The 20,664-nt window shown below is 41.4% G+C and overlaps 1 long non-coding RNA gene across 6 annotated transcripts in view; it reads left to right on the forward strand.

The window, feature by feature from the left end:
- The window catches only part of LOC147028616 (uncharacterized), a 45,602-nt gene extending 26,981 nt beyond the window's left edge, over positions 1-18,621 (forward strand). Inside the window, exons 1-5 of one of the 6 annotated variants that reach the window (XR_015057625.1) lie at positions 4,404-9,851; positions 10,253-10,330; positions 10,577-10,599; positions 13,639-13,741; positions 17,814-18,018. This is a non-coding gene — a long non-coding RNA (uncharacterized LOC147028616). The other 5 variants (XR_015057622.1, XR_015057624.1, XR_015057623.1 and 2 more) reach the window with 5 other exon arrangements.
- Positions 18,622-20,664: the final 2,043 nt, after the last annotated feature.

Below are 20,664 nucleotides of genomic sequence, written 5' to 3' on the forward strand. Positions count from 1 at the left end.
AATGGCAAAGCCGTTTGTGAGGAGTGCGGGAGGTAAGCACACACCCAGCACTTAGTCTTATTACTCAATGTAGCATATTTGAGTGACAAAAGTAAGAATGTATTTATCCCATGTGTTCCCAACTCGTGTAAAGTGGTTCCCAATTGCTCTTTTCCCCCTCTGTTGGATGGGTTGGATTGGCCAGTTATCAATTTGCCCTTCCACTTCCCAGCTTCCTATCCAGAGGGCACTTATAGCAACTAGGATTTGCTGTAATGGGTTCATTCTTGCGCAACCTCCTCCTCTGTTGGGATCGCAAGTTTGCAGTGTGAGAAGTGTATCCAAGCAGGCTTACCTTCGCACTTTACGGCAGTTGGGGTGGTCAGCAATACCTGAAACGGTCCTTTCCACCGTGGTTCCAAGGCCGTTTTCCTTGTAAAGTGCTTTATCAGTACGTAGTCTCCTGGCTGGAAAGTGTAATACGGCCTTTCCACTGGCTCGGGTAAGGCCTCCTTCACTCTCGTGTGTATCGTCCTCGCGATCCTGGAGAGCTGTTTACAGAATGTCAGCATGTTTTCATCCATCATTGCAATACTCAATTTGTTTATGTTGCTGGGGGCAGTCACGGGAAGCCGCATCGGCCTTCCCATGAATATTTCATGAGGGGATAAACCTGTCTTCCAGTTTACTGTGGATCGCATGCTCATTAGTGCCAAGGGTAATGCTTCTGGCCACTTCAGCCCTGTTTCCATTGTTAGTTTCGCCAGCTTGTTCTTTTGGATACCGTTCTGTCTTTCCACGGCGCCAGCTGACTGTGGGTGATAAACACAGTGAAATGCCTGTTTTATTCCCAGCGCTTAACACGCTGCCTGTGTTAGTTCCCCCGTAAAGTGTCCCCCTTGATCATGTGATATTTTGTTAGGGATACCAAATCGGCAGAAGAAGCTTTTCAACAAGTGCTTCACAACGGTGGCAGCATCTGCCTTTGAACATGGGTCTGCCTCGACCCATTTAGTGAAGATGTCTACCACTACCAAGACATTTCCATTTCCGCATGATGGCGGCATATTTATAAAGTATTTGTAGATGCACAAAAGGACCCCAGGGGGCCGGGTGGGCTCCCGGCTGCCCTATCTTATCACTTTTGTGTTGATTGTGTTGTTGACATACCTGACAAGTTTTACAAACCCCTTCTGCTATCTTCCCAATCCCTGGGACATACCATGATTCTTGTACTTGTCTCACAGTCCCCCTCTTGCACACATGTCCATTCAAATGGGCCATGCGTGCAAGCCATGGAAGGATTTCAACAGGTGCTATTACCTTCCCACTGTTTGACCAAAGTCCGTCGTCATCCGCTACTCCTCCTGCTGCTTGCCACTTATCATGGTCCTCCTGTGTTGCAGCGGCTTGGATTGCAATAATGTCTGACGAGCTGTATTGGTGCAGCTTGATTTGCTCCTTCGCCAATCGTGCTGGCATTATCGAAGGCAAAGGCAGACTTGCCGCCTCTTTTGCAGCTTTATCCGCTTTATCATTACCTTTGTCAATGTCAGTTGTCAGCTTCTTGTGTGCACGGCATTTAATAACTGCGACTTCCGCTGGCAGTGTAATGCTTTTCAACAGCTCAGAAACCAAACTGCCATTCTTTATTGGTGTTCCTGCAGAGGTGAGAAACCCTCGCATTTTCCATATCGCACCTTTGTCATGGACAACACCAAAAGCATAGTTAGAGTCGGTATATATGTTCACCGCAGAATCTACAGACAGCTCACAGGCCCTAATAAGGGCACATAATTCTGCCTGCTGGGCGGAAAAATGAGAAGGCAGACGGGACGCTTCCATTAATTTGTTACCTGTACACACAGCGTATCCTGCATTCCCCGAGCCATCTAGTCCTCGATATGCTGAACCATCAACAAACAAGGTGAGGTCCGGTCGTTCTAGTGGTTGATACTTTAGATCCGGGCGTACAGTGGATACTTCCTGGATCGCCTCCGTGCAATCGTGTGGGTCGCCGTCGTCCTCCGTTGGCAGCAAAGAGGCTGGATTAAGAACGTTGCATCTTTCAATCTGTAGATTCGGTTGGTGAAGGAGAGTCGTCTCATACTGCATCAAACGTGTATTGGTTAAATGTTGTGTTTGTTTTTGTGTGAGCAAAGCCGCAACACAGTGGGGAACCCTTAAAACAAGAGGGTGGCCCATTACAATTTCTGCCGTGCGCCTAACTGCATAGCTGGCTGCGGCCACTGCTTGTAAACAAAGAGGTAGGCCGCGTTCGACCGGGTCCAGCCTTCGACTGAAATATGTGATTGGTCGTTGGCGGTCGCCGTGCGCCTGTGTCAGTACAGCCTGTGTAAATCCTTTAGTTTCATGCGAGTAAAGGAAGAACGTTTTTCTCATAATCCGGTAGCCCTAAAGATCGTTTGTACAAAAGATTGTTCATGAAATATAGATAATTTTAGAAACCTTATTAGTTGTGGTATAGGGTTTATTAAAAAAAAAAGAAGAAAATTTGTGATAAACCAAAACTACAATATTTAACAGAATATCAAAAATGTTTATATACTTTCATATTTTCAAAGAAAGAAAATGTCATATTAAATCAAGAGAAAGAAAATAATAATTATTCTTTGACATTCAGAGATAGAAATGTATGTCTCAAATCTACCGTTTTGCAAAATTTAATGAATAATTTTGATCAAGATTCAGAATGTGCTAGAGAAGCAGTTTGAAAAAAATAAAGACGTATTTTATGAAAATCAAAAGGGAATTAAACAAAAAGGATTAAAAATAATTCTTATGAATCCGTGTAATAGAAATGATATTAAAGAATTTAAATTGATTCAAAATGTATTTTATGAAGAAAGTAAAGAAGAATGCGCTTTGGAATATTCAGGATTTTTTGGTCCTCTTCAAATGTAAATATTATGAATGGAATAGATATCGAAATTCCAAAAGATATTTTATATAAACCTCCAAAAAAGGCAAAAAATATTTATTTAACTCCCACACCATTTATTACACAACCACCATATTCTGAAAAAAATATTACAAAATCACTGGTTCTTTATAAAATCTCAACAGATACATTAAAAGAAATAAATAAAATGGATATTTGTCCAGAGATAAAAAACAATTTGACGACTGTGCAAAAAAGCTGAAAATGAATATTATTGGATTAATTGTTTAAATAATCATTTAGAAATAGTTGGAGATGTTGGTCGTTGTTTTCTTTTAAATGCTACTATATTTGATAGGAAAATTGACTTACATGATCTTATGCGAAAATGTTTAAATATTCAAAAATGTAATAGAAAGAAATTGGAATGTTATTTAACCTTTCAAACTTATTCATGGAGTGATATTTTACATCTAGATAAGGAATTTTGTAAATTTGAATCCTTTTTGGGAGTATGTAATTGCACAAATCATTCTGCTTTCATACTCGGAATGGATTATGAGAATTATCGAAGAACAAGAATAATAACGGTTTTAAGTCTGACTCTTTTAATTGTAATATCAATAACTCTTTTAATATACACTGGGAATAAAAAGAAAACAAATTTAGATGTAGTATATTCAAAACTAGAAAAATCAATGAAACAAGAAAAAGTATCAAAAAATAAAAACCTTATGGATGAAGCTTTAGAAAGAAAAGATAAGACCATCTGTTATATGCAAGGAGAAATTTGTATTTTTTTCAACAACCCTAAAGATGTAAATCCTGATGAAATAAAGGATGTTAATATATCAGGTGAAATGACATTTTGTTCAATAGTAGTTTAGGATCATTTTAAAATCACCTTTAATATAAAAAATGTAGGAGTTGAATCTGTAAAGGAAAAAAGTATATAGTTATCGATGATAATGTTTTTTCTACTAATTAAATTCGAGTCATTATTCACCTGAAGATGTTGAAGATTATGAGAGTGATTATGATACCGAGAGTTTGTGTTCAAACGATAGTTATGAAAGTAGTTTTATAGATGATTGTGAAAGTACCGAAGATGATACCGAATATGAATTTTAGTTTAAGTAAAGTTTTACTTTATAAATATGATAGATTTTGAGCCCCTTGAATTCCCTGATTCTCCAGATGACAAATTTGAGAATTGTCCTGCATGTGATAGAGTGGGATTAAACACAGAGTCAAAAGCCTATAAGAGTCATTCCACCTCATATCACCGGAGGCCTCCCAGTTGACCCCCTCAGATTTACTTTAAACTTTCATAAAATAGTTCCCAGGTATAAAAATGAAGCTGCGTAAAATTTTAGGTCCATAGATGCGGTAAACTCCGAGATATTGAGGGTTGAAAATGTGGTTGTGGCCCTATTTTTATGGGCGTTGTGAGCATCACAAAATGAGCGGCTACTTTTAAACTCGCACAACTTTTTAAAATATTAATGCGAGAGCCTTGAAATTTTCAGAGATTATTCTTCTATAACTGCTCTGTAAGAAACAAACATAAAACTGAGTATACCTGTATTAAATTTTATGACCTGATCAGTTGAAATCCAGAAAAAAAATGTTGGTTTTGTATGAAGCCCCAACATTGAGACCCCATATATTTTTATTGACCCATCCCAGAAGCTTGAATTTTTTTCATGTAATAACTGTATGGTAGTAGTATTCAAATACATGTTTACTTTTCTTAATCAGTCATATACAATACAGTCATGATCCCTCAAGTTTACAAAGTGTCATATATCAAAGTGGTATAATGTTTCTATCAATATTTTTTAAATATTTGAATAAATGATGTTCTGCCAGTGCTGTGCATGTCGTGTGTGCTATTTAATGAACTCCTTTTACATGCAGTACATATGTGTAGTACATGTATATACAATATACATACATATCTGCTATTAGGATACCATGAACACAATACTTTGAAATTTGAATTTGTAATTCTTTGTTTCTCATTTGTAAATAGCAAGAGCTTAACTGATCTGGCTGGGGCTAAAAATAGAACTCAGGAATAGTGGCTGATCTGCTGATGTCAGCAGTGTATATAGTTACATTCAAGGGACGACATTTGTTGGGTTCCTTTAGTCCATGTGATGAAAGTTATTGATGATCCCCTAACATCAACTTTGAGGTAGTACAAGCTCGCACCTGACTTGGAAAAGCAGATCAAGGACCTATTCAAATCATTTACGTGAAATGTTTTATTAGATTGTTCTTGCGGTATGTGATATATTTTTGTATTATTAATTTGAATCATAGAACTAATCATTCATGATTACCATGATGCCCACACCATGCACACACTGTGTGAACAATGGTTTTAAAAAAAATAGAAAATTAATTTTTTTCAAATATACCACTTTGATATTTGACACTTTTGTAAACTTGAATATGCTCTTTCCGATGGTGGACAATTTGAAGTGGTATACCTTGTCATATATTTGCAATCCTCACCTGAATTTCGGGGAAAAATGAAAAATTTCAATTTTTGAGGGATCATGATTGTATTATATATGACTGTTTAAGAAAAGTAAACATGTATTTGAATACTACTACCATACAGTTATTACATGAAAAAATTTCAAGCTTCTGGGATAGGTCAATAAAAATATATGGGGTCTTCATACAAAACCAATATTTTTTCTGGATTTCAACTGATCAGGTCATAAAATTTAATAGATGTATACTCAGTTTTATGTTTGTTTCTTCCAGATCAGTTATAGAAGAATAATCTCGAAAATTTCAAGGCTCTAGCATTAATATTTTAAAAGTTGTGGGAGTTTAAAAGTAGCTGCTCATTTTGTGATGCTCGCAACGACCATAAAAATAGGACCACAACCACATTTTCAACCCTCAATATCTCGGAGTTCACTGCATCTATGGACCTAAAATTTGATGCAGCTTCATTTTGATACCTGGGAACTATTTTATGAAAGTTTAAAGTAAATCTGAGGTGGTCAACTGGAAACATTTTCTTAAATTTGGTGATTTCAGATGGAATGACTCATAAACAATGTATATTCTGTGATCATCTTCTAATTAATGATAATAAACAATATAAAATGGAAAATAATGATTTTAGATTTACACCAAAAATGAATTACTTTACAAGATTGATTCGAGAAATGAATTTAAAGTATGAGGGTGACAAGACACCTTTCCTTACAAGGGAAGAAACTGAACATATCAGAGAAATGTTCAAAGGATTGTTGTTATATATTATTCCTGATTGTCATTTCTGGGAAATATCAACACAAGATATTGTATAAATAAAATAATGGATTATCTTGAAATTAAAAGCGAAATTAGGTTAACATAGAGGGTTTCTAAAAAAGTCAATAATAAAATAAATAACATGTTTTCCAAATATATAAATGAATAATTTTTTTACCCATTTGGGAAAATAAGATAAAATTTAACAACCATAAAAATCTTCCAAATTCACTAAGATGTCACATAGTTGGTTCAAGCGGATGTTGGAAAACCTGCTTACTTTTAAAGATGCTCCTGACTCCCAACTTTTTAGATGATAATAATTTAATAATTTTCACAAAGTCGAGTTTTCAACCTGAGTATCAACTACTCTCACAAGGTTTTTATGCTGGTCTTCAAAAAGAAGATAAAATCGGTTTATTTAAACTTCAAAACAAACTAAATGATTACAACGTTGAAGATATAATACAACTATTTTGTGATACACAGAGATATAAAAAGATATCAAAACTGATAATGTATTCTTAGTGATAATACAGATGATATACCTTCTCCCAAAGATTTGGATAAATCAAAAAAGAACCTAGTTATCTTTAACCTCTGCCATCGAAGATGGATGGAGGTTACTGTTTTCACCCCTGTCTTTGTTTGTTTGTTTGTCTGTTTGTGAACAGTATTACGGAAAAACTCATGGACTGATTTCGACGAAACTTGTCCATGAGTCTCGTTGTCTCGCTGACCACGGTTGATGGTTCATGATGTAATTGGGCTTGCTGGCAATCCAGCAAACATAGCTTGTGCAAATGATAGCACATGTAACAAACTACTTTGAATCTCATGATCTCAATCTTTATCGGAATATTCCGAATGAATTCGAAGTAGATTTGGTGGGAAACGCAGGAAGTGTACAAGGCGAAGCAGTAGCTGATGACGTTACCAGGTGGCACAGCGTGGCGAGCAGGGTTGACGCAAAGGTGTGAAAGGGCAGGATGTGTTGAATGTGTACCAGGAATAAAGGCAAGTAAAACATGCATAAGGGAATGAAAAGTCATGAAAGGAAAGGATGAGAACATGAAGGAAAGGCAGATATGAACCCGAACAGACAAGATTACGTGTTGCGTGAAACGAGGAACCTCAAGACACTCTCGGCTGGCTGTTAACTCTGGTTCGTTCCACTCGTCCCTCTCAAGAAGATGCTCGAGATTGGTAATCGGCTTTCCCTGCTCCCGCGTAAGAGGAGTTGCAGCTGCCGGGAGATCCCTCCCCCCCTTAACCTGATCGGTGCATTGGTACTCTGATTCCCATTGGCACCTGGTGATTGGCTCACAAAGTTTTGGCGTTGTCTTTTGAAGATAATTGATTGACCCATCTGGTGCCACACATGGTTCCAGCTGTCCACCAAACCAGTTTGGGGTGGGGTTTGGTGTAACTTTTGCACAGTGGGTTGGAAATGACAGGCTGAGCCAGTGTGAGCTTATAGCAGAGTGTATTGTCATGGGTTATGTGCGAAATTGATGTCGGAAAGTGTGTGGGATAAGAAAAGGACACGTATAGGATTTCTATCTCTACACTCGCAATGCATATCTGCCCACAAAAATACAGTGGGCCGAATTTACGAAAGTTCATCTGACCAACATTCAGCTAACCCATAAACACTGACAAAACATTGTTTGCGCACAGCTAATCGTCAAAATAGCAATTTACGAAGGGAGATAAACAACCACTTAGTTGTGTGCGTCTTAACAGCTGATTAGTGTGTGTGAAGTACCCTGCACCTGGTGAGCGCCCAATGAGAAAGGCTTCCCATGCATGAGGGAGGTTCCAGAGTTTACTGAGGGCTGGAGCCATGCTTGCGCATGGCAGTTGCAGTTGGACCTTGAAGGAAGGAACATCGCTCTCCCTCCCTTTGCTTGGCCCCCATCTTCTCCTCTCCTGCCCTCCTCACCATTTCACCATTCCTCCTCTTCACCATCGCACCCCGAGCCATGTGGCACCTTGGGCCACGTCAGTCCTGAAGCTGTCATCAGTTTGTGCCTGCCACAAGCCCTCACCTGCACCTTTGTTCTTCACTTGAAAATCTGGGATTTTGGTGCGATTGTGGGGTTAGGCTTTATTTAGTGATTTTGTACAAAAGTTTGCATGTCCCACCATCCCTATTTGTGTCTCTCAACCGCTTGGTTTGTCCTCCATTATTTCTTGTGGCTTGTCTTCCTTATCCCCGTTTTCTGTTATAATATACCATTTTAAATATAAGGAGCATTTTCCTGCCTTTTGCCTTTCACTCACGAATGCTGCCAGTTCAGGATTTTATTGGGTGAACTTTGGGGAATCTTAATGTTTATTGAACGCAGTATTTTTAACACCGTTTTCGTCTTTTGTGGAGTCTTACACCCCTGACTTAGTCGGTCCATGTTCACGGTCCATCTGATGCGACAATATTATTTTTCTCCTCCATCCTCGTGTGACTGACTGCTTTCTCTGGAACTCCCTTTGAAGAGAAGAACCTTTGTTTTTTTTCTTGTGGCAACATTCCATGTTCCAACTTTGATGCTTTCATTTCTCCCCATTTTCCTCTTTAGCAGGAGCCATGGATTCCACGGTACCCCTGCCATGAACTGATCCAACCGGATGGGTACTTTTTAGGACACACAATCTCCCTACTGGGTGGCCATTGGCTCCCGAAGGGGGCTCATCCACCCTTTGTTATTTGTCATGTGTTGCTTTTCGTCCAGCAAGGTGTCGGTCATGCTCCACACTGTCAAGCCAGAGAGGGGAATCGGTTTCGTCACCTACAACCTGATCATACAGCAGATAGCACTGGGTTACACAAGGATACATAAGGAAATTAGACGCAGATGGAGGCCATTAAGCCCATCATGCCCGTGCCGCATCATCCTTGTATACCTCTCTCTCTCCAATACTTCCAGGTCCATCCATTGGGACCACACTCTGTGTTGAGCATTGGTGTTACCGAAGCAGTCTCCTTGGCTATTGGGCACAATCCTGGACAGGTCACCACTCCAACACAGGATACCAGCAAGCTGGTACTCATTTTACCAACCTCAGAAGGATGACAGGCTGAGTCAATCCCACTTGGTATTTATTCAACAGCCAAGTGGGATTTTAACTCTGGACCATGGGATCCCAAGCACACAATTCCAACCATGCAGCCAACACCAGGCATATTTTATTTTCAGTCAGAGAGATGAAAAATTCATTACCCGGGGAAATCTCTGACTATTTGGAACAAGAGGCAACATATCTGCACTTTCTTCGTGATTGATCCTGGAAAAGCAGCAAATACTTCCAGGTACCTAATTCCAATTTAAACTGATCTACTGTTTCTGCTGCTACCACCTTTCCAGAAAGGCCATTCCATGCATCATCGACTGTCTGAGTGAAAGACCCCTGTCTTCCATTTTAACTCTCCTCTTCATTACTCTCAGACTTCGGCCCCCAGTCCGATCACTGTCTACTCTGCTGAATAATTCATCTGCACTTGTTTTATTTACACCTTTCATTAGGTTAAACATCTCCATCATATCTCCTTGTAACAACCTTCTTTCTATTGTATGAAGCCCTGTCTCCTTCAGTCGCTCCTCATCGCTGATTCTGGCTCGGTGCGGGATCAATCAAGTTGCCCTGCGCTGCACCCTCTCCACGGAATCTTTGTCCTTCCAGAACTGTGGTGACCAAAACTGCACACAATATTCCAGATGTCACCCTCACTAAATTCCTGTCCAATGTTAACACAATCTCTTTTGGTTTATAATTTATCTCCCTCCGACTACAACCGAAAACCCGATTTGCTTTCCCTATAGCTGTTTGGCACTGTGCTGCCTGCTTACCTACCGTATCTATGACCTTCCCCAGATCCTTCTCCTGTGCGACACGCTCCAAGATTGCCCCTTACGTACATGATGTCATCTCTATTTTCACCATTATTATGACCATCCCCAGAACCTTGCATGAAGAACAAGGAAATGCTCATGTACCAACATTAATGGGGACTAATTGTGCTCTCTGTTTCACCATTCCAAACAATTCACCTTTCATTGATTCTCTTTCCCCGTGTTTGTCCTGATCCAGGTCTCGATCGTGAACATCATTTTGATTGGTTGTTTGGTCCTTCTAATCATAATTGTCTTTCTTCTCCTCTTGCCACTGGTAAGTCATCTCCAAGCACATGGGCAGTTTAACATTATTCAGAAATATAAACAAATGATCATTCTTTGAGAAGGACAGATCCTTTGCAGATGTGTTGGTTTTGTCTTCGAATCTCGCGAATGGAGCGTTCACATGCATCCATCCATCCATGTGAATGGGTACACAGTCAGACACATGTACAAATACATCCAAGCAATTGTCTTGCCTTGATCTCTTGATTTTAATGTTGTCCAACTTTGTTTTCAGGTGCCGAACGAAAAATCGTCGAGGTAAGTCAGAAGCTGTTGTGATTGTGGTCATTGGTACCAGTTGGTTGCTGAGGATGTTTTTTTTAATGTTTTTGAACATCAGGATTGCTGGTCTTACTTTCAGTCTCGCTCAAACTCTCGCGACCAGGCAAACTTTAATCTCTCTTTCTTGCAAACACACATGACATACTTTTCTTACTCATTTTCACTCCTCACTGCTTTTTATTTTTCTTTATTTAAGGCCTGGCCTCGATGAGGACCATTTTGTCCGTGACTGCAGCCTTCAATAAAGAATAAAAAATACACGTGTGTGCACACACGTACACACTCCAATTGCGCACCCCGAACCATTCAAGTCAATGGGAAAAAAGCATAAGATGAATATGACCCTGAATCTGTATTCCACCGCCTCGACTCTGGATTTCAAAAAGTGGAGAAATTCGTATTTGCCCACACGGCAACATTGTCTCTTTATCCACTGATGTTTTCCCTTGTTTGTACAGTACTTTGTTATTATACTGTTACGGATTTGGAATTCGATTGCACTCAATATACAGGTTCCTTGAGCTCAGATATGTCGATAAGTGCATGTTCTATAGATCGGTTACCTTCCATTGTTTAATGGGCAAAAATCGATGAAGTGCGCTGCGATTAAATTTAATAGTAAGGGAGCGATGACAACACAAAGGAAGACGCCCCTCCCCCTCTTCTGGGAAGAGGAAGAAGAGCCCTCTCGTCCCGTTATTCATGACGTAAGCAACTCCCTCCCACCCGTGGTTGAGCAGGGGGTGGAGCATGAGGACATGAGTCACGCCGGGAGCGGGGGAGGTGCCGATAAGAATAAAGAAGAGATCCTCTGTTGGTTCGGGCTGGCTTTTGGTGAGCTTTGGCTTCTGCTTGGCTCGGGTTAGGGTGGAGGCTTTTTGAAGTCTTTTTGCTTCGGCTTGGCGAGGGTTGAGACTTTTGGTTCAGTGAGCTTCGGTTCTGGTTTGCGAGGTGGGGGCTTTTTTGGAGAGCTTTTTGCTTCGGCTTGCTTTTCAGCAGGCCTTCGGGTTCTGCTTGGCTCGGTTTACTTTTTGGGCTCTGGCTTGGTTCGTGTTGAGAGAAGCTTTGTTCATCGGAAGAGAGTTGAGCTGGTTGCTCGGCTCGGAGTTCTTGGTTCGTGTTGTGAGAGGCTTTGTTCATTGGAAAAGAGTTGAGCTGGTTGCTCGGCTCGGAGCTCTTTGTTCATCGGAAGAGAGTTGAGCTGGTTGCTCGGCTCGGAGCTCTTTGTTCATCGGAAGAGAGTTGAGCTGGTTGCTCGGCTCGGAGTTCTTTGTTCATCGGAAGAGAGTTGAGCTGGTTGCTCGGCTCGGAGTTCTTGGTTCGTGTTGTGAGAGGCTTTTTTCATCGGAAGAGAGTTGAGCTGTTTGCTCGGCTCGGAGCTCTTTGTTATCCGCTTGGCTCCCGGCTTGGTGCGACTCCTTGGCTTCATCGTGGAGGTGGTTCTTCGAGATAGCGACGCATCGACGGGAAGAATCGGCGCCCCGTCTCACCTGCACGTGTTCGGAAGCGCGAGAGGATTCGCTGGAGCTTTGGAAGGATCACGGCTCACGGCGATTGGATCCAGCTCGCTCTCGCTGGAGCCCGGGTCCGAACAGCTTGAAGACCACACGAGGTGGAGATAGGTTCTGGGTTTCAGCTCATCTGTCCTCTGAGTTAGAGTCCTAAGCAAAGGTATCAGCCACCATTTCTTGGTTGTGTGTGTGTGTGTGTGTGCGTACCTGTGTCCGTGGGCCCGTCAAACAAGTAGGAAACTGTTCAGTGCTTTGTGTGCTGTTAATGATTGCATTTCGTATCGTCGGTATAGTTCTGCTCTTGCGTGCTTCCCGAGCTCCCCATTATTATTAATAAATACCCTAATTGTTAAATGTTTTCAGCTCGTCGCGTCGATTCTGTCATTGACTGAGAATTTCGTGCGATGGGAGTTAGAAAGCCGTTGGTTCGCCGTAAAAGGGGGACATTCGGACCAACGGTTCTCGGCGATTAAGCTGCTCGGAATCGCGCACGGCACAGGCTCGCTTAAGTGACTTGTTTCGTACCAGTTCCGTCGAGGGTGTGGAGGCTCGGTGGATCGCCACGTGGTCTCTAGGTATTTTTAAGAATTGGCAAATAACCCTGTACCATGTGGTGGAAAAATTGACCCTTCACGGTTCTTGCACAAGGACCCGTCAGCCTCGGAGTTGTCTGTGCGGCGATCTATGTCCGGGCGATCGGTTGGGCCGACTCGACTTGCGGCTCCGTCAGAGCGGTCGGCTCGCAGCCGACCTCCGGCACCGTAACAATACTTTGCTTGTTGGGGTTGTTCACTGCACAATCTCGATGTACAGAAATATCTTTCCTTGCATCTACATTTCCTTGAGAAAACTGTGTATGTGACCTCCGACATACGGATGACTTGATGCAAGTGTCACATTCCCCAGATGAAATCCAGGAAATCAGTGACTTTCACGACTGCACCCACAAACTTTGGTCATACCATTAACATAAGAAAGGCAGAGGTCCTTTTTCAACCGTGGCTATCTTCGTGATAACTCAATTATCATATCAATGGAAGATTCAAGACCACCTAAATTTGTTTGATTTGGTCACCTTGGTGCATGCAAAGACGAGTACACAGTGTGGAGAACACCTGTGCGACAAAGACATCATTCAATGCAACCTTAATGCTGCAGAAATCCCACTGTAAAATTGGGAAACTGTCACCCAAACAGACATGCATGGTGCAACGCAATCCACAAGGGGGCCGAGGCTGCTGTCAAATCCAGAATAACATGAGGATGGCTGTGACAACAAAGATGTCATGATGCCATCCAACATCCGAGGTCAATCTCGGTCTCCGTCGATCAATGTGGGAGAAGCTTCTCAGCGGTTATCAGCCTCGTCTATGACTCCCGTGTCCATCACAAATAGGAAATGATCTCCAATCATCGTTGAATAGAGAGACAGAAAGATTTCCATGAATTGATTGTGGCTTTCTTTGAAGTTATTTTGTGTTGATTATAATTTGTTGTTGAACAGCTGCAAGTCCACGTGGAGGAACACTTTCTGGGAGACAGGTGTTCAGCTATTAATGGACAGAGGTAATGTGAGTGGGAATGTAGAAGATCCAACTCCTCTCCAGGTAAGTGCCTATTCTTGAATCGGTATCTCCTTTAACTTGAAGACAAATGTCAATACTTTGCAAAATAGCAGTCAAGGTGTGATTGTGCATTTATATGTCACTTTGGTTAAACAAAAACAAAAACTTTCATTGCATCTTTCTTGAATTGTGAGCGTTCGGATTTTCTCCAGCAACATCAAGGCAATAAGCCTGAAAAAAGGTCTCGTGGAATCTAATGAGATTCTCGTCAGATACGTCATATCCTAGGAGAGATCATAACAAGGTTTTTGGGGGGCAAGTTCAGAACAGAATGAAAACTTGAAAAGGGCCGATCCCACCCGGAAACTTTTCAATCAAGTGTGTGTCCCCTGATGTAGATGTGACCTGGGAAAGCCTGCTCTTGCACACAAATTCATCCTACCTCTTCTCCAGTTGTCATATCGATCTTTTTGCCCATGGTGCACTGAATCCTACGGTGATGCAGTTGTGTTGAAACAACTTGCCTTCTCATCCTGGAAGGAAAATTTGACTAAAGGCAACCTCAGATCACTCCACAAAGCACTCAAAATTATGTGTCCACTCCCAGGAGAGCAGAAAACATCTTGTCAACCTCAAGGCTCAACTTTCAAACCTTTCTCGTTCCTCAAAAACCTGGTGGCACCTTGTGTTTTCGAGTAATCTCCCCCTCCATCCCTTCCTTTACTACAATTTTGGCACCACAGGCGACGCTGCTCATGAGAGGTACACTCGACTCGATTCCCTGTTTGCTTACAAATCTTGCATGCAAAACCCCTCGCTCCCTGACCCATCCTATCCAGTCATGCCAAACTACTCCTGCATTCTGTATTTCTCACCTGAGAAGTTGCAGACGTTTCTGGCAACCCTTGACTCTAATTCTGCAACTGGCCTGCGAGTTGGTCAACATCTCTAATATTCAAACATGGTGCATAAATGGATCCTCTTAACTTCAAGCCAATAAGCTTGTTTCCAATTCGAAGCAAGGTCATGGAATCTATCGTTGGAGTTGACATCAAATCCTTTCTTTTCTCCAACGGACTGATCTCAGATTTGTTCTTCACCTACATTTTTTCCGATTGTGACGTGATTCACAAAAAACACATTTTTGATCAGAACTTGAATAATTTTCCTCTGATTTTCATGATGTTGAGTATTTTTTTGATAGATTCCAGATGGAGACACATTTTCTTAATTTACATTCTATCCCTAAATGTTGACGGTGAAGGTCACATGGTGGTCTGAAAAGAATATTACATCATTAGATTGCAGGTGCCGGGGCAAGGCTTACCCTTGGTGATGGCTTTGTTGTTTCAGATATCTTGTTCTTTCTGCCCTCATTAACCCTCTCCAAGTTCACCACTCTCCATGTTTCCAGGTTCTAAGATTTTCCCCACTCCCTCTCTCTCGCCCTCCTTTTTAAAAAATTTGTTTGTTTCATGATTGCTTCCACAGTTTTCCTTTCCATTTTGATTGAGAGTTTGCATGTATGACCACCTTGATCACCCCATGTATCCCCCCCCCCCACCCAACTCCTTGATCTCATTCTTCCCCATCTCCTTTATTAGGTGATCTCTGCCGAGATGACCTAATAAAGCCGGACCAAATGTCTGTCCGTCCGTCCGTACGTCCGTCAACAATTTTTCTTTCCGATCTTGATGAAACTTAGTTTGTGGGTATAGGTCGATGAGTGTTGCACAACGATATAACTTTTGTTCAGGGTCAAGGTCAGGGTCAAGGTCACGAGGTCATGTAAGTTATACAAATCGCCATTTTCAAAACCTATCTTGTCTGCCATTCTCCAAGATATTCGGCAACTGTTTATTGATTATGATAGTAAAAAAATATTATCTTGTATCTAACCGGACAGATTTTTGAATTTCCTTCCCGTTTGATCGTCACGTGATCTGGAAGATGGCCAAAAATGCCGATGCGATTCGCAAAGAAGGAAGGAGAAATGAAATATAAATATAAAACACATTTTTAGCCTTTTATATTTATACATTTTCCGCCGAAGATGCAAAAGTTTCAAAACCTGAAATTGTTTACGTCGGCATTTATTTTCAAAATATAATTTCGTGCGCACGTGCCAAAATGCCGAGTCATCTTTAACCAAACTGCGTAGTAGAACTGCACAGTAGTCCGGTCATGGCGTCGGGGCAGTGGCCAGCGTGGTTCAGATTGACTGTGGTTTCTGGGGCGAAGGTGATTGTTAAGAAGTATGTCGGCGGTATAAATTCGAGTGACTGTATTAGTGATTTAATCACACAACATCTTGACAACGAATAATCTGGCCGAACGATTGCATTAATTCAATGCATCAGCAGGGATAATTCGCAGGCTCCTCTCGATCGTGCCGATATCTAACTTAATCACCGGCGGACATAGGGCTGCAGGCTGTGCAGCCCTATTGTTTTTGACCTTTGACTCATTTTGACCTTTGACTGCGGCCACGAATCCCGGATGAGGAGATAAGTGATAAATTATGCTGCATGCTTCGGGCTTTCTGATTAATATATCAATGAGTACGTTCCATAATTAATGAATCTGGCATACAAAATGTTTTTTCATACCTGACATGTTACTTTGTGCAGTGTCACGAAACTTCTGTGGAATTAATGAATTTGCTTGTTCTAACGATTTTTCAAACCACAATATCTCTATAAATACTTGACCAATTTTCATTCTGAAAGTTGCATTATAATCAGTGAAGAATAATCGACAGGATTATCATCATCTCCGAGAGCTAAGCCTATTTTTTTTCGTTTTTTTTTTCGACAACCGGAAGTGAAATGTCCCCAGTGAGTGGACGGACCAGAAAAAACCACGTATTGCACTTACTGGTGATTCTGATGTGTTAATCCGGGTACGAAATAAACAATACATAGTTCTTAATTATGTCGTTCGTAGTATTATCCGAGTGTATCTCTGTGAACTATTTCAATCTAAACGGTTGGTTTGGACTGTTTCCTGGTTACCTGAACTGAACATTGAGAACCTGTGATATTATAGAGATGACCGTCACCCGCACACGGGGGTAATTTTTATTACCACTACCAAAGGTGAAGAAGGTTATGTTTTCACCCCTTTCTGTCTGTTTGTCTGTTTCTCTGTGTGCAGGATATCTCAAAAAGTTGTGGACGGATCCGGATGAAATTTTGTGGACAGATATGATGTTTGAAAAGGAAGAAATAGTTAGATTTTGTTGAAGATCCAGATCCGGATCCGGCTTCTTGAATTTTTTAAATGATTCGTCACCATTGAGAAATGGTGCCAAAAATGATAGAAAGCTTAACTCAAAAAGTTGCGGACGGATTTGAACGAAACTTTGTGGACTTGTTGGGTGTGTGACGAGGAAGAATTTATTCCATTCCTGTGAAGATCTGAATTCGCATCTGGATCTGATAATTGTTAGTGATTCTTCATCATTGAGAGATCGGATTTAATCGATAAATAGCATGATATGTCAAAGATTTGTGGACGGATTCGAACGAAACTTTGCGGACAGGTTGGGCGTGTCGCAAGGACAAATTCCTTTGATTTTGGTGAATATCTGGATCCGGACACGACAATTATTTAATGTATAAAGTGATTCTTCACCATTGAGAGATTGGGCCAAAAACAATGTCACATATTTGAAAAATGCATTGGGCTGGATATGTTCTTGTGGATCAGGCAGTGCATGGCGGAGTTATGCGCTCCAACAAGTGCCCTTCTTGTTCATTCTGTTCATGTCTGGACTGTTCTGTGTTCTACCATGTCCATGAGTCTCCACCCTGTACACAAAACAAATAAGTTGTACGACCTCTTCGCTGTCAATATCAGGAGAATACCTTGCAAAATGATGTTAAATCAAACTCCTATTAATGTTTGATTCTCTCGAATACAAAGTTAATATCAACATTGAATTACCTTCATAAGTATGCAGGAGTTTTTGTTTTCTCTGTCTTTCATCAATAAGTTTCCACAGTTATGGTTGTCATTTCTAAAGAGTGGATTCATTTCAGCAACTTGCTTGTTCACTTTAATGCTTTCGAATTAAGAGTTTGTTTTTGACTTTTGTTTCACTTGTTTCTAGAACTTGCAACTCGACATGGAATTGATTGAAATAAAGATTCAATCATTGCTGCGCACTCAGGTGCAGGAAGAGAAGAAGAATGTCCAACCGACGAGTTCACATCAAGTTAACCATCATGCCTGCAAATGTCCATTTCACCATGCCTCAAAACATCCTATCAAATAGACTTTGTGAAAACGTTTGGGAATAGCCTGGAGCTTCTTGTCTGGGCACCACAGAGTCCTGAGATGAACATTATTGATCATGTCTGGGAATACATGGAGTGGGAGCTGCGGAAAGGCCGACCTCAGCTGGATTGATTTGATGTCTTCATGGGTTCAAGCACTCTGTGATACCAAAGGACATGCTCCCAGATACTAATATATATATATATATATATATATATATATATATATATATATATATATATATATATATATATATATATATATATATATATATGAAATCCATTTGATTGTGTTCATATCAAATTGTTCAAGCTGTGTTGGTTTATTCCCGCAGAGCTCTGAAAATGAGGGAAAGTGTGGTGCGCTGGTCAAAGGTTTTGCCACATGTATGTACATTATATGTGTTGTTCTTGTTGTATGAAATCACTGGGACTTTGGCTCCTGATTTTGTCAATAATGTTACAATTCTTCTTAAAATGTGGCGTCGAGTTTGCATTGTGTATTATTCTTGTATATTGTACTTTAATAGTTGAGGCTTGCTATTTTTATTCTTCCATTTTAAAATATATATTTGCACAGAATTACTTTGTTTTATTGATTTTATTGAAATGATAATTTATTCCATAAAAAGGCACACAGCATTTATTTTGTCACAGTTATATTTAAGGTGAAGAGAATGATGAAACTCTCCCCAGTTTTCTTGTCACATTCCTTATTTTTGCATGTCATATCTTATCACTCTTTTGTTTTCATGATGAAGTTCCAGAGCCACTGTTGACCGACACATTTCTTACTCCTTTCTTTCACCTGTGGAACCAGCTCCCTCAGTCTGTTCAATCCCAGTTTTCCGTCCAGGCCATCGACTGCCAGGTATCAGTCGCCAAAAGATTGGAGAGCAAACAATAACTTGTGTCAAAGACTTGTGCATTTGCTGAATGCTCAAACAGAGCAACCAAGCCAAAACCTAATAATACTGTGGCCCCACATGCGACTGATGTGCACCTCCAGCCATCAGCACAGGTTCACGTCAGTTCACATCAAAACTTAATGACGTGTCAGCACAGGTTCACTGAATACATTACAACCTCTCCTCCCACCCCCCCCTTCCCATCCCTTGACAAAAGTCTCATGAACCCAGCAACACAACCTGAGTTTTTTTATGCAATGTTGAGGCTCGTCGGAGAGGTAACACACAGGTCAAGTCAGGTCAGGTATAGGAGCATGCGCTGGAGCAGCGCATTGCTGTGTCCACTTTCCACCGGTACTCCAGGGGCCTCCGTTTGGCCACCCCCTGGCAGATGCCTGTCCCATCCCCATCTCCTTGAGATGCTGATCATCCTGCTGCAACCACGTGGTCAGCCCATTGGCCTCCACCACTCACGAGACTTCCTTGCTGAGAGAAACTGGTGAAAAGAATCAGCTTCAGGAAAACGAGCCACATGTCCATACAGCCGCAGCTGACGCTCACGGACTGTGCAGGTAACAAATCTCATTTAAGTCTCTCTCAGCAATCGTTCATTGGACACAAAGTCCAACTCACAATCGCCAAGGATTTTCCGAACAGTGATACTTTGGCAGTCGGTATCATCACCCAGTATGCAACCTTGCTGTCGGCTTAACTGTCTTTCGTACGGCAATAGATGTCTTTCTTCCTCAACAATACCAGGCCAGTCTGACAACAGAAACACCAGCACCTCAGACAGCAATAGATCTGTTTTGGTATGGGATGCAGGTAGTCTCGACTTCACACATGCAATGGAGAGGAATTCCACTGGATGAACTATCTCTGCTGGGATGGGAACACTGGTTGGAAACTCATGAAGTGGAATGTGGCTGAGCATGTACAAGTGCCCAAATGCAGTCCTGGCTTGTTCTGGAAATGATATGCCAACAGCAACTTTACCCGTCGCAGTATCCTTATTGATGTCATTGTTCGAATCCTATCACGTTTGCTTCGTGAAACAGTTTCCAGATGCTTGTGGTCATTATTTATTGTGAATTAATGTCCAGAGGGATATGGATGAAATTTCTTGACAGTACCTCTCAAACTGTGAATAACTTCCTTCCGCTGGTGATGTCACTTGGTGCCATCGATGACATGTGATGACCTCGACACCAAAAGGTGATTCGTCTCACAAAAGCACCAATGCTTTGGTGCTATCAAAATGCACCACTGCACCAGATGACTGCAACACGAACAGTGCTTTTGATTTCATCAAAACCTTTCTGTTGAGCTGGTACCCCAATTTTAGTTGGTACCTTTCTGGAGTAAGGTATGCAAAGGTACATGCTTCGACAGCAGCCAAAAGATTCGAGCACCCAACAGCTTTTATCAGACTTGTATTTGATCAGATTTGGTTGTCAAATGGTTGGAGCATCCCCTCTGAATCTGGGAGATCAGTGGTTCAAACCCTGTCTTCATAGATCAAGATCAGTGAGTCATACGAAACACCTTCAAAATGGTACGTGCTGCTTCCTTTGTTTATGGAGCCGAGATAAAGAACCATAATTCGACAATACGAGTGGATGCTTTCATGGGCCTAATAACCTCCTCACGTGTTGAAGTTTCTTTGAAGGGAACCTAATGTTGTGGGCCAGGGGTCGGTGGCGAGGAACGGCCGCCAGCTGGAGTAGTTGAGCCATCTCCCACCGAACACCCGGAATTGCAGGTCGTCACCTTCGGA

Source organism: Eptatretus burgeri, chromosome 4, assembly GCF_056783735.1.
Source record: "Eptatretus burgeri isolate ZD-2024b chromosome 4, Ebu_testis_v1, whole genome shotgun sequence".
NCBI lineage: Eukaryota > Metazoa > Chordata > Myxini > Myxiniformes > Myxinidae > Eptatretus > Eptatretus burgeri.